Raw genomic sequence first — 15171 nt, forward strand, 5'->3', positions numbered from 1 at the left:
GAGAGAGAACTGCTGTATGAAGTTGAAGATATGAAGGGACACTTTAATGAGGCAGAGGGAGAAACCTTTATTCCTATAAATATTTGAAATGATATAACAGTCCATAATTTACATAGATTAGTTCAACTCAGATATTTAGAAGGCATAAAGTTACAGAAAACTGTTAGCTACGTATTATGGCTACATTTACCAATGGAACCAAACCCCCCCAAAAGTGGCACATACCTTACTACTGAAATTGTACATAAAGAACCAAATCTTGCTCACTGTGGTTAATTTTTTCCAAAGTCCACATGATGCATTTATAGGTGCAGTATAAATCCAAGGGTAATTGCTTTAAATACCACACACAAGGTGGCATATTTAATTCATGTTGTGATAGGCTGAATTTTGGGAAACTTTCATGCAGTCTGACAGGTTATATTTTTCAAAGGACGCCCTTGACTTGACTTCAGCCACTTAGATTGGATGCCTTTTTTCCTTAATTACATGCTTTGTGTGGTTCTTCCACAATCAGATGTCTAGAGCTTCATTTCAATGGGACAAGAATATCTTCCCTCTTTCTTGGCTTAGTCTGAGCAGAAGAGGAGGAAAACAGAAATGTCACTAGCTCATATGGATAAAAGATGAGGAATCCCTGCCTCCTCTTTGTCTGGTCTTGCTACAACTATTCCCCTCTGGGAAGGGAGATGGGATAGTCCAAAGATCCAATGCCCCTTGCACCTTCAAGGGCTGAAGAGAATTCTTACCATGCTCTCAGGCCGAAGAGCGAGGGGAGCTATTGTCCTGTTTGAGTAAAGCTCAATTTAAGGAGTGAAATTCTCAAGTTCTGCACAAAACCCAAGTAATCTGTTCAGGGGTTGAGGGACCAAAATCTACCCTCATAATCTTGAGGCAGGCCACATGGTCTCCTGCACAGCCATACACAGAAGTTACTTCTGGCTATGCAATGGAGTAGTGGCGGTCTCTGCCCCTCTAAATCTTCCATTCTACTGGTTGTTTCTGGCTAAGTGAGTGTTCTGTAACCCCTCCGTAAATGGCTTTCTGTACCAGCCTATAGGAAGCTTGTTAGGAATCCCTGCTTGAGGGCACATGGAGTATGATTGCTTCATGTCATGACTGCTCCTGTTCCGCCCGCCCTCTAGCAAGTCAGTTCTGCATGGGTTCACTGGGGGTAGAATGCCTTGGGCTGGCCCTCCACATTTGGGTGAATTATATCGGGTCTCTAGTAAATATTAGCCATCTACTTAAATGCGCTCGCGCTCTCTCTCTCTCTCTCTCTCTCTCTCACCTAGACATCTATGCCAGACTGTCTGCTTAAATCCTATAGTACATCTAATGAGAGCAGCAAGCTTTTAGCGTTAAATTTCTATTAAAAATGGTGGTAGTACCTAACAATTTCCCACCTTGCTAATTTGCAAACGTGGTACTTTATGCTAAAGCCAGCAATCTCTCCCAACATTCTCAGCAAACCTGTAAAAGCTAAGGGTTGTAGTGTTCATATACTATTAAGTCCTCTTTACTTTTGCAAAGTTCACTACATTTACACCCCAATTTACCATCACATTAGGAAATATTGGCATAAGTAATTAAAACTAGAATAGAATTGCCCAAAGAAATGAATAAAGGCGCAGCATCCATGCTTGCTTTAAAGTCAGGTTTGCAAATACCTTATCTGCAGTTAGCTGGACTTTCAGAAGAGCTCAATTCCCATTTATGAAACAAACTGGCTGGATTTTCAGAAGAGCTCAGCACACTGGGTGCCAAGCTAATTTGCAAATCTCTCCATAAGTGCCACAACGGGAGCTGCTGAGTATTAAGCACTTTGGGAAATCTGCTCCCCACCCTGTCCAAATGGGTCGAGTCATTAGTGTAATTTAGAAAATGTCTCCTCTGTTTCATTTTGGCAGATCAAAACATATTCTTCCTCTGAATTAAAAAAAGTATGCAAAATAAAGGCAGTTGCTTCACGGCTTGGGAATGATTACAATGAAAAATGTAGTGTCGCTGTTTAAAGCATACCCACTCAGTCGAGCTGTATATAGCCATCAGAGCCAAGAAGCCTTTTACATTTGTACTAGAGAGAAATTCTTGTGTGGGTAAAATTATCTTTGAACTTATCAAATTTTCATTTTTTGCTAAAAGAAAATGCGATGAACATGTTGGGGGGTATTTTTTACCCCCTTTTCAAAAGCACCTAGGTGATTTTGAAGAATAAATTGCATTGACTTTTGATGGGACTTGTGCTCCTAAGTCACTTGGTTGTCTTGAAAAATCTACTGTCATGACTGAAGCATCAGTTTCTCCATATGTGGCTTTTCGATCCTGGCGTTCATATTTGCAGTGACCTGCAGCTTAATAAAAAATGGCTTCTATATGCCCTGCCAATAATTGTACTGTGGCTTTTTGGAAGGTTTTTTTTTCCAGAACACTTTGGAGAAGATGGTCATGTCTCCCTCACTTCCAGCTGCTTTACCCCGGGCATTTCCCTTTTATATGGCAGTGTAAAGCCAGAGTAGCTGTTTCTGTGCTACCTAGTTTGTTCCCCATCCCTAGAAAAGGGGGTGGGCTGGGAATAGAAACAAATTCTTGACTTTAAAGTTCTTAACTGTTATTAAAAAGAGGAACAGAAGGGACCTGGGGAATTAGACCACTGAGCCTAACTTTGATACTTGGAAAGATACTGTAACAAATTATTTAACACTTTGTAAGCATCTAGAGGACAATAGGGTTATAAGTAATAGCCAACATGGTTTGTCAAGAGCAGATTGTGCCACACCAAGGTAATTTCCTTCTTTGACATCACATTAGGAAATATTGGCATAAGTAATTAAAACTAGAATAGAATTGCCCAAAGAAATGAATAAAAGCGCAGCATCCATGCTTGCTTTAAACTGATTTAGTGGATAGTGGGGAAGCCATGGATGTGATCTGTCTTGATTTTAGTAAGGCTTTTTGACATAGTCCCACATGATATTCTCACAAGCGAATTAGGGAAATGTGCTCTAGAAGAGTCTAGATTAAATTACTATAAAGAGAGTATGGTCTTGCATGCAATGCAATTATCAATGGTTCACTGTCAAACTGGGAGGACATATCACTTGGGATCCTGCAGGGGTCTGTCTTGGGTCCAGTACTATTCAATATTTTCATTAATGATTTGTATAATGGAGTGGATAGTATGCTTATTAAATTTGTAGATGACACTAAGATGAGAAGGATTGCTAGCACTTTTGAGGACCGGATTAGAATTCAAAATGACTTTGACAAATTGAAGAATCGGTCTGAAATCATCATGACGACATTCAATAGACAAGTGCAAGTACTACACTTAAGAAAAACAAATCAAACGCACAACTACAAAATGAGGGAATAACTGCCTAGGCAGTGGTATTGTTGAAAAGGATTTAGGGGTTAGAGAATCACAAATCTAATGATGCAATTGCAAAAACTACAATTCTGGAGTCTACTACTAGGAGTGTCATGTAAGACATGGGGACATAATTGTCCCACTCTACTCTTCACTAGTGAAGTCTCAGGTGGAGTATTGTCAGATTCTGGGCTCCATACTAGAATATATATGTGCACAAACTGGAGAAAGTCCAGAGGAAAACAAAAAAAATTGATAAGTTTAGAAAACCAGATCTATGAGGAAAGGTTAAAAACTGGTTATGCTTAGCTTTGAGAAAAGAAGACTGAGGGTGCACTTCATATGTTACATCAAATATGTTAAGGGCTGTTATAAAGATGAGATGAACAATTCTACTTTCAGTGGACCTGGAGAATGACAGGAAGTAATGAGTTTAATCTGCAGCAAAGGAGATTTAGGTTAGATATAGGGATAAACTTTCTAGCTATATGGATAGTTAGGTGTTCGAATAGACTTCTAAGGGAGATTGTGGAATCCCTGTCATTGGAAGTTTTTAAAAACAGGTTAAACACCTGTTGCAGATGGTCTAGATATATGTGGTCTGCCTCAGCATGAGAGATTGGACTAGATGTCCTCTCAAGGACCCTTCCAGCTGCACATTTGTATGATTCTATCATTGTTGAGGAAAATCCCATGGGGGGGATGAAAATGTCCACATGGATGAGTAATATGTGTAATTGTAACTTGAGACAAATGTGCTTTCAGTGTATGTTTCAGCAATGAGAAACAGTTCCACAACTTTTAAAGAATATAAGGCTGATTTTAAAAAATTGTATATGTGTAACTGCCTATGACGGTGTGGTAATAAGATCTTGTGTAATTTCATTACCATCAATGAAAAAAGTAAATGGCAGTTGTCATGATCATTGTTCAATCTTTTATTTATATTTATATTTATATATATCCTGAAAAGCAGAACACAGTCCTGCAAGCTGTTTCCACAAGACATTAATATGGGTAACCTTTCTCTTTGAAGCAGATCATTACCATATACTAAGATGTTTCAAGGTATTCTCATTTTAGTACAGAGGTTTCAGTCTTGTGACGTATTGGATTGGGACATTACCTTTTAAGGAATTGTACTGATGGTGAAGTTGTTCTGTCTGAATCTTGTTGATGTATTGCACTCAGTAATACTTTGCATTTATGCTCTTCCTCTGTGGATCTTAAACTGCTTTACAAATGGACTCTTAAAGTTAGGCAACTAAGTCTAGACTAGGACCTCCAAGACAGTCGTTTAGGAACAAATTTCAGTTGTCCTATTAAGGTCAATATCTTTAATATCGTTTAATTAGCCTGGCGTGCCTGCCTAACTTAAGAGTTTGTTATATAAGAGGAACCTTCCAAAATCATTAAGTTTAGTTCAGTTCCCCAAAACAGTGGACACCTAAAATGCTCTTCTCTGTTCTGGCAACCATGCAAACCTAGCTTGCTTTCCAAAATGCTTGTAGCAACTCAATTTGTCACAGAAGCAAACTGGTAGAATTAGTTGACAGGCAAGGGGGAAAGGATTTAGATTAAGGAGGTTGTCCCTTAACTTAAAAATAACTCTCTGCTAGAAATAACTAAGGATCCTGCTAGCTGCTCAGCATCCTCAACTGCCATTGCCTTCATCCTTTCAGAACTGTATCCTAGGGGAAAACCCACAGAGGTTCAGTAATCAGATCATCAAGTAGGCCCTCCATATTCCCTAAAGACAAATCTCTCTTGTGAGAAAAAATACTCTACAGCAAAGGCTGATCTCAGATTCCTTGTTAAACACGGGCTCTTGGGACAAATGTCAGGAATATTACAAATGCCATTATATCCTTTCTAAACTGAATTGATCAGTGTAATTTTTCAACCACTTTCAGTTCATGCTGAAAAGACGATTCACTTTGTGGCACTTTTGCCTGTTCAGATTCCTTAATTTGTTGCCATACCGTATCAATCACAATATGTCCTTATCAATTGGATCTTTCTAGTCATTGTCCAGAGAAGTAAACAAGTGCAAGGCAGGCATAATGTTTCTAATAGCTCAGAACCATTTAATAATGAACTATTGGACTGCAAGAATTTTTCACCCCCACACACAATCCTGTACATAGTGCAGAGGTCAAATGGTGGGGGACGGAATATATCTACAAAATGCAAGAGACATAACCAAACCTGTTGTAAAAATATTCTCCGGCATTAGCCATTGAAGAAACTGGGGAAAATATGGAAACTTCTAGATGAATAGAGCATGTAACTTTTGAAGTGGACAAATATAGAACTTGCTGCATTTCTAAAGGGCCAAGAAACAATGTAGTTAGGCATTTTGAAATGATATATGAAGAAGGTTGTGTGGGGAGAGTGTTGATGTGTAAAAAAGATAGTATGTATCAGTGTTTTCCAGTGTCAAAAGATCGAAGGTAGGGGGGGAAATCAAGTTAATTCAGCATACAAACCAGCATGTTTTCAATATTTGCCTTAATTTTGTTTGTGTTGTGTATTTTTCTAGAAAACCTTTTAGACGCTTTAAATAATGAAATTATTAGTTAAAATTATAAATTTAAAGTAAGCAATGCCACCAGATAGTACAGTAGTACAATAGCTCTTTTGGATGGCTCCATCCATCCTATGAAAACTGACTAAAACTCACTTAAACTACTGTATCGTATATTGTAACCCGACGGCCACCAAATTCTGGGTCTGATAAACTATAGAAGAATTCCCTAAATGAATGTCCTTTACTTAAAACTCCCTGCAGATTGTCAAGGGACTGAGAGGTGCTTCTCCTATTACGGGTAAGTATTTCTCTTTCAGAACATAGGGGTAGAAGTTGTTTCTGAGATAACTGGGCCCCAAAACATAACCATAGTGCATTTCATTTCAGTGCACCAGAACACAGAAGGCTTGCTCTACTCAGAACCTCTTTGTCTACTCCCCTCCCAGCTCTTTTTCTCCATAAACATTCCTCTAACAATTAGCTTCACTTCAGTTTTATTTGTATTGAGTCCCTGACAGTTCATTTGCATTTAGTTCTCCATTTCAAACCCCAGGGAAGCAGAAAAACCACAGAATTTGGGTTTACTGGCAGAGTCAGAAGGATTATTAGTATTAGCATACTGATGGGGCCACAGCCTAAAACATCTTCCAGTGGCTTTATTTGAATATTGAACAGACGTCAAGATGTTCTCTTTTAGATTAAAAAAACCTGCATTTTGGAGCGGGGGGGAACCCATCAAGAAGCTCTGATTCCCTTAGTCTTAATCAAATTCAGCATGCTACAAACCTCTTGATGGGACAAAACCTGTATTTTGTGTCTCTGATAGTGCAAGAAAACGAATATTAAACTCACTCTACCCATTACCTTGACAGATGTCTTGTCTGGGATTCTATTAATTGCTAACTGTTTTTGCTGTCTGACAGTTGGGAATTTCAGGCTTCAGAGGCAAATAGGTTTTGAAGCAATACAGTAATAGGTTTAAAAGTATGAGAGGCAACAGAGCTGAAAAGACTGGACTGTTAATACTGTCTAGAAAAGGTATTCAATTTATGACAACAAAGGAATCAAAATATTAGCTCTGAAGACTGATCAAATTAATAACATGCATTGCTTCAGACATTCTCACATATTTACTGTTAAATAATCTGTGGGCATGATAATCCAAATGTTGCATGCCCTGTGCTAACCTGTATGGGAAGGCTGTTGTCTGATGTCCCATAATGCTAGAGAAAACATGTTCTTCTGTAGGTTCAGATAAATAGAAGGATTTTACTGAATTCAACACACAGCTCAGTGATATAATCAAGGCAGCACTACTTGTGGTGTTTGCTCTGATATTAAAATGAAGTTACCTTACTCCATGCATCTGAAGAAGTGGGGTTTTTACCCACAAAAGCTTATGCCCACATAAATATGTCAGTCTGTAGGGTGCCAGCAGACTCCTCATTATTTTTGTGGATACAGACTAACCCTCTGATACTTGAAATGTTCAGTTAGCCTGCAGAAATTTGCATATTTAAATAAACAACTGAATTGCAGAAGTTGCCAAGGGAGAATATGGAGGTTTTGGCAGTTTGATAAAGGACAATTGAGGCTATTGGTATCTAGGATATGTGTGGTATGAATATTGTTTTTGGCACTCAGATGCCAATTGAGGCTTTTGACAAGAGGCAGGGACATGTATCTCTTCTGTACCTCTTCTGTGTTGGCAGGGTCAGAGGTAATCCACTTTATTTTGGGGGGGAGGGGGGGAAAGGCCAGGACGGTTTGCCACTCTAGCAGCCTTTTGTGATTCACATCAACCACCTCTGCTGTACTGTGGGTCATTACATTCAAATACCAGAATGAGCATGTTACCTATTTGTCTCTTCAAAGGTGATCAGTAAGGAAAGACTATTGTCAATGGAAATTAACATGACTGATTTACAGAATAACATCCCTGGAAACGAATGGGGCAGTTTACATGTCTGTTAAAACCATTGTTTTAGGTCATTTGTAGGCTCAAGAACATAGTCGCTATTTTTAGGACGACTGCAAAAACATGAGGACAAATATTCATGTTACATTTTCAACTTGGGAGGAGTTTGCAACTGATGATGTATTTCACATTGTATTGATAAATTCCACTGCATTGGTTCTGGTTCACTGATTGGCCAAGTCTATCTGATACTCATCCAGGTTAACAGATACATTTGCCTAAGTTTCTCTGAAGAATGGGCAGTAGGAAGATTTATTTCTGCAAGAGAAAAATAAAATGAAAATAAACACCTTTTTTTATAATAAAGCAGAGAGCTGATTACTGACTTTTCACAATTCATATTTCTTTTTCAAGTTTGATGTTCTCCTGTGGTCCTATTTATTGGACTTTGCCTGAGTAAAGTAAGTCTTAGCTTCCCCTTAGTTGTATAAAGGCACCATGACTCCCTTTGTTTTTGCTACAATTTATTTTTATTTTTCATCACATTCATAAAGCACACTGTCATTGTGGGGGGGTGTTTGTGGCTGCATGCTATTTCCAAAGGGTAACTGCCTTTTCAGTTAGATTCCTTTGCTTGGCTGGGCCATTACTTCAGTTCTCATTCATGGAAATAGAACAGGAGTACTTGTGGCACCTTAGAGACTAACAAATTTATTTGAGCATAAGCTTTCATGTGCTACAGCGCACTTCTTCGGATGCATAGAATGGAACATATATTGAGGAAGTGGGCTGTAGCCCACGAAAGCTTATGCTCAAATTTTAGTCTCTCTAAGGTGCCACAAGTACTCCTGTTCTTTTTGCCTATACAGACTAACACGGCTGCTACTCTGAAACCATTCATGGAAATATTAGTTAGACCATTCTATCATGTTGCATTCCTTCTGATCAGCCGGGAAACTGACAGAAGTTTCTTGGCTTGCCTTTCTCCAGTTTTACACCCCTCTGTCTGCTAATTGACTGTTTTTTCTGTCCTTCACTCCTCTTACTTCAGCAGAGTTCCACCACATTTACAGCAGTACAAGTGCAAAGGGAATCAGACTTGATGTCTTTATCTGCTTATACATTGGCCAAAATAAACATTACCTAACTTCTTATCCATATGAAGAGGCTTCATTCACATTATTTGATGCATAGAGATGAAAACTGTCACTGTTGTGACATTTTCTAACTGATTGCTTCAGTTCCATTGGCTGTGCATCATTACATCTTGTTGGGTGTAAGTGCACATTGCTTATTAACCAGAATTCTTGTGTTTTACATGCTGAACAGTGAACCAGGAAAAAAAATATGCATTTAGCTATAGTTATAAATTGCTGCTGCTGCTCCTGCCTTAAACTTGTGTTAGAAATAATATTCAGATAATGGTAGCGATGTTAGTTATTTTCCAAGTTGCTTCACAATATATTGTAAGATTTTATATAGTAACACTTTTTACTTGAAAGACATTCCATTCAGATTCTCTAATTTCACTGTACATTATGCATTTACATAGAAAATTTTAGAGAACAGCCCTGGAAGCTGGAAAAGAGTTAGCAAAACCCTTAACGTACTAGTCGAAGATGGGTCTGATCCTGGATTCGGGGCAAAATACATCCCAGGGTAATTTATTGTTTAACATTAGCTTTTAAAACACGCTGACCATTTCTATGCATAAAAATAGCAGAAATGAAGGAATTCTTCCTTTTATGATTTTATCAATAATTTGCAACACTATGCTTAATGCAGTCAGCCAATATAAATGTGAGTATGATCTTGAGAGATGCATAAGAATTCTGATTAATGCAATGTGCACCTCTATCCCAAAAAGATGCGGTGAATCTGAAGGAAATCCTCACTTAGAAAATGTCATAAGGATGGTGGTCTGCACTGCAAGTTGTGGGGTCTCAAGATCAGGCTTTATATTCTGTAATAAGGAAAATGAATTCAGTCATAGGTTATGCAGTTTGCTGGGCAGTTTAAAGTCTACGTATATCTGTGTCAACCTACATATATTCAGTAGTTGACTGACCCCTTGTTAACTGGTTCTAATTCAAATTAATCAGTAGGTGTGTATCTGCATTGCAGTAAAGTTAAAGGGCCACATTCCCAGCTTGTGTAAATTGGTGTAGTTCACCTGGAGAAAATGGAGCTATTCCAATTTACACCAGCTAAGACACTTCAATTTACTTGATGAAAAAATTGCCATCATTCCTTCATTAACACCACAAATGTCCTAATCTTGCCCTTTGTTATTTTAAAAAAACATTTAATTTGACAGAAAACTAGCTTTTTTTGCAGTGTAATCCATTTTTGCAGCTGTAGAAACTATATTTTTTAAAGGAATGCAAGGAGTTTTTATGAAACGACAAAATGTGGTTTCCTCTTCCCATTAAAAAGAACAGGAGTACTTGTGGCACCTTAGAGACTAACAAATTTATTAGAGCATAAGCTTTCGTGGGCTACAGCCGGTAAGGGGTGGCCAATCTTGGGCTGGCGGGGGGGCACTCAGGGGTGGGACTTTTTTGGGTTCGGTCAGGCGGCGCTGGGTTGTTTTTGTTTCGTCGGCTGGGCGCGCGGGGGGTGCTGGGGGGTGGGATTTGGCAGCGGCGCTCCACGGGGGGGGGGGCGGGGGGGGGCCGGGCGGGGGGGGGGTGTGGGGGGGGGGGGGGTGGGCGGGGTGGGGCGGGGTGCGGCGGGGGGGGGGTGGGGGGGGGCGTCGCGGTGCTGAGGGTGTGTTATGGCGGTGCTATGGAGGGCGGCACTTTTTTTTGCTTGTGGCAGGAAAAAAGTTAGAGCCGGCCCTGGTCAGAGGCATCTTTAATCTGTGAAAAATAGCAGGTGCTCTTTTACCTCCATGGTTTAGAACAAACTTTTTGATTTGTCAGTGGCTGATTATAACTTTGTAGTTAGGAGAGAAGACTGGCAAGGATTTGTTGACAATTCAGCTAGACAAATTCACCCTGGAAATAAGGAGTAAATGTTTAACAGTGGAGAGTAATTAACCATTGGAACAACTTGTGTTGGATTCTCTATCACTGTCCATTTTTAAATCAAGACTGGATTTTTTTTTCTAAAATAACATGCTTTAGGCATTATTTTAGGGAAGTTCTCTGGCCTGTTATGCAGGAGTTCAGACTAAGGCCTTGGCTACACTTGCAGCTGTACAGTGCTGTGAGTTAAACCTGTCTTCGTACAGCTGAGTAGGGAAAGTGCTGCAGTCTGTCCACAGTGACAGCTGCCAGTGCACTGTCGTGGCCGCATTTGCAGCGGTATTGGGAGCAGTGCATTATGGGCAGCTATCCCAGCGTTCAAGTGGCTGCAACGTGCTTTTCAAACGGGGGGGGCCCTGCGGTGGAGTGTGACGGAGAGTGGGGGGGAGAGAGTGGGTTTTTGGAGTGCGTACACACACCCTGCCTTGCAAGTTCCGACCCCCTTCCTCCTCCACCCCTCTCACTCACTGAAAGCAAACAGAGCTGTTTGTTTTTTTTCTCACAGACCAGATAAGCAGCCACTCCCCAAAACGGACCCCCCCCCCTTGCCCGCGCACCGCCTCTCTCTTCAAGCAAACATTAGTTGTGGGCGTTCCAAAGGGAGCCCCCCTGCCTGCCTCTACTCATTCACTGCAAACAGTAGCTGTTTGATTTTTTTTTTTTTTTTTTTTGATAAGCAGCTCCGGGAGCCCGGAGTTCACAACAAAACAGAGAGGCATCACAACAAAACAAGGAGAGGAAGCTTCACTTAAAACGATTATGGGGAGTTCCCGGAGGTCAATCACTGCGTAATAAGGTTACTCCCCGTTTACACTGGAGCACCAGCATCTCAGCCACTCCGCAGCAGCTGTTATTCCTCTCGGGGAGGTGGAGTACCTGCAGCGCTGTAGCCACGGAGATACAGCGCTGCAAATGCCTTGCCAGTGTGGACAGGGAGTGAGTTACAGCGCTGGGGGCGGCTTTATTACGCTGTAACTCAAGTGTAGCCAAGGCCTAAATGATCACAATGGTCCCTTCTGGCATTAGAATCTGAGAGTCTCTTCTATCCCTTCTAGTCAGCTTTCTTTTTTAGCACATTTCCCATTCATCTCAGCTCTTGTTATTGAACACTCACTCACTCTAGGAACAAACTGCATCAGGTGCATGGCACATATTGGGCAGCCACTACTTACTCTGCTTCCCAGGACACTGGCAGCCTCTGCCTTTTTTTTTCTGAGACCTACATATGACATGAGACCATAGTTATGAACTGAAAAACATTTTAAAATGGGATATGAAGCATGAATTACCTATTAAAAAATCTTTCAACACAGTACAGTACTTTTTTGTACTCTCGTAAAGATGCATGTCTCAAGCCAAGGGCCATATCATATTGAGCACCTATTCCACATGCTCACTGACCTGATTGTGAGGCTTAAATAACCCTTCAGTCTTTTAAAGACACAGGGTGGGTGAGGTAATATAGTTTACTGGAACAACTTGTCTTGGTGAAAGACAAGCTTTTGAGGTTATACAGAGATCTTGTTCAGGTCTTGTAAATTACTCAGTGTCACTACTAAATACAAGGTGGAATAGATTGTTTAGCTTAAGTAGTTAACACACATTTTAAGGGACCATTCCAATCATAGGGAGGAAAGAAAGGGGCTGGGAGGCAGCTGGAGGGGGAGGTCTTAGTAGATTATAGATTGTTGCAATGCGCCACAAATCCAGTGTGTCTATTGTCAGTGTCTGGCAAAGTTACAAATTTAAGCTCCCAGGCTCATCTTTTGGAAGCATTGTGCAGCTTTCCTTTGATAATGAGGACTGATAGGTCAGATATAGAATGATTGCTCTGTGAAAAATGTTCACCCACAGCTGATATGCTGTTTCTTTTATCATTTTCCTCAGTGAGCTCATTCGGGAGCAATAATGGTTGTTTGGTTTCACCCACATAGTTGTTGAGACATTTAGTGCACTGAATGAGGTAAAGCACATGTTGTGATAAGCATGTGTAGGACCCATGGATCTTGAAATGTGCATTGTAGGGGATGTTGATCATTGTAGCAGTAGAGATATGTTTGCAAGGTTTTGCATGTTATTTTGGCAGGATCCGATGCCACTTTGAGTTGGTGTGACCTGGTCTGTGGAGGCTTCAGAAAAAAGGTACAAAGTATATGTACAAAATATGAAATTTGGACCAAATGCTGCCTTCTGTTACAACCGTGAAGTCATTTGGGTTTTACATATGCAACTGAGGACAGAACTTGGGCTGATAAGGGACAGGTTTTTAAAGGCATTTATGCCTAGAGATGCAGATAGGTAATGGGATTTTCAATAAATCCTTGGTGCCAAATTTCCATTGATTTCAATGGGAGTTAGGCATCTATTGGGCTTTTTAGAAGTGCCTATCTGCATCTTTAGGCACCTAAATGCCTTTAATCACCTGTCCTTAAGTTGAGTATAAACTGTACTTAACCAGCTGTGTTGAATTTTTAACATTTTTCCTTCTTTAATAGAAAAATAATACTTTAAAAGAATGGCAGGGTGTTTTATTTTCTTGTTATAATGTTCATTTGGACTAGTACTTTATATTTTCAACATTTTTTAAGTTCTATTAGCATCATAATGTATTTTTGAAGATGAAGCTGATTATTTAGAACTGATTTTCTATTGTTCACCAGACTTTCTTATAAGAGCTTTGATATGATTCAGGGGAGACCTGTAAGACCGTAGAAAGTGTTTGCCGTCTTTCTACAACAGAGGAGTTGAGTATAATTAGCGTCACTCAGGAAGTGCACAGCACCTCAGAGTGGAGTTCCTATTTGCTAACCAATCCTTTATATAGAAATATAGAGTGAATGTGAGTATCTTAAAGTTGGGGATGTGGATTTTATACCTATAAAAGCAGGGTATATAAAGTAGAGTTATCATACAGAATTTGAAGTAAAGGTAATTGTTTAACATAGAGAGACTCTTAAGTGATAAGAGAACTATCATTATTATAAGCCTTTGAGTAGTATATCCTGCTATTTCCAATCTTTTGCAAATTAATAGTTTCTCTGTTTGTGGAGGAAGCACCACTGATATACCTTAGAGGTGGAATTCATCCATGATGTTCTGGGTAATATCGATTGAGCCCTGTATAACGTTTGTGCAGGGGGAATGCAGTGAAGCAGCTACATACAGTACTGGGGGGGAGTGTGTGTGTGTGCGCATCATAGAAAACTTCTCTGCATTGGCCCCATAAGGGCAAGTATGGAAGTTTGAAATGGGGGTGGTCTGTGGGCAGAGGAGGATCCACATGGTGTTCATATTCAATTGTATCCAAGTGGCCCCAACACTGCCAGAGAAGAGCTGCTGGGCCAAGGAATGGGGATGGTGCAGAAAAACCTCACTAGCCCCTCTCTCTGCCAATTGCATAGTCTGAATACTCTGACTTTATGCAGATTGAGTGGATTTCACCCTTAAGAGAACATATGTAAAGCATATCCATTAAGAAGACCTGCTGCTCCAGCCTAAAGATCAGATCAGTATACAATGAAATAGATACCTCAGTCTAAAACCTATTACTGTGTGGTTCAAATTCAGACTTGGTTTCCATCAGGTGCAAAATATTTTCAGTAGGTTTCCCACATCTAAACACAACATTTTGACAAAAGTAGTCTGGAACTCAATTTAATTTGTTTTTACCATGAGAAATGATTGAACACTCAACTTTCTTACAGAAAAATCTACAACATTTTCAACTTTCTCTTGTTTCCTATAAGTTGTTGCTCTGGACACTTTATTTTATTACCTTGATTTTTTTTTTTAAATTCTTAAAAGTCAAGGGTAGTAGTGAAAACGAGCTGCTTCGTGTACTACAACTCCTAACAGTCAGGTCAGGACTACAAAAGTCTCTGCACCAATATCTGGAAGTATAGGTGATGACTATTCTATTTTCTTTTATTACATCGGGCCCAAGCCACAGCCCATTGAGATCAATGCAAGTCTTTCCTTGGATTTCAATAGCCTTTGCATCAGGGCCATAATGCAACATCTAGAGATGGAATAACACATCTTCAGACAGAATATGAAATTTTGGCTCCATTTTAAGTTACTGGCAAAGCTCCTGTTAACTTCACTGGACCAGGATTTCACCATGTCTATTAGTGCAAGTGACAAAAGTGACTCAGGCCAGTTCGCTCGCGCTCGCTCTCGCTCTCTCTCATATTTATCTAGCCTTCCCCCTGCCAGCAGTTCACGTGCCTCCCATTCTTAGCACTGTCTACACCTGGGGTTAGATCAGTATAACTACATTACTCAGGGATGTGGATTTTTCACATTCCTAAGCAACATAGTTATA

This window comes from Terrapene carolina, unplaced genomic scaffold (genome assembly GCF_002925995.2).
Source record: "Terrapene carolina triunguis isolate 2854851 unplaced genomic scaffold, T_m_triunguis-2.0 Scaffold88, whole genome shotgun sequence".
Taxonomy (NCBI): Eukaryota; Metazoa; Chordata; order Testudines; family Emydidae; genus Terrapene; species Terrapene triunguis.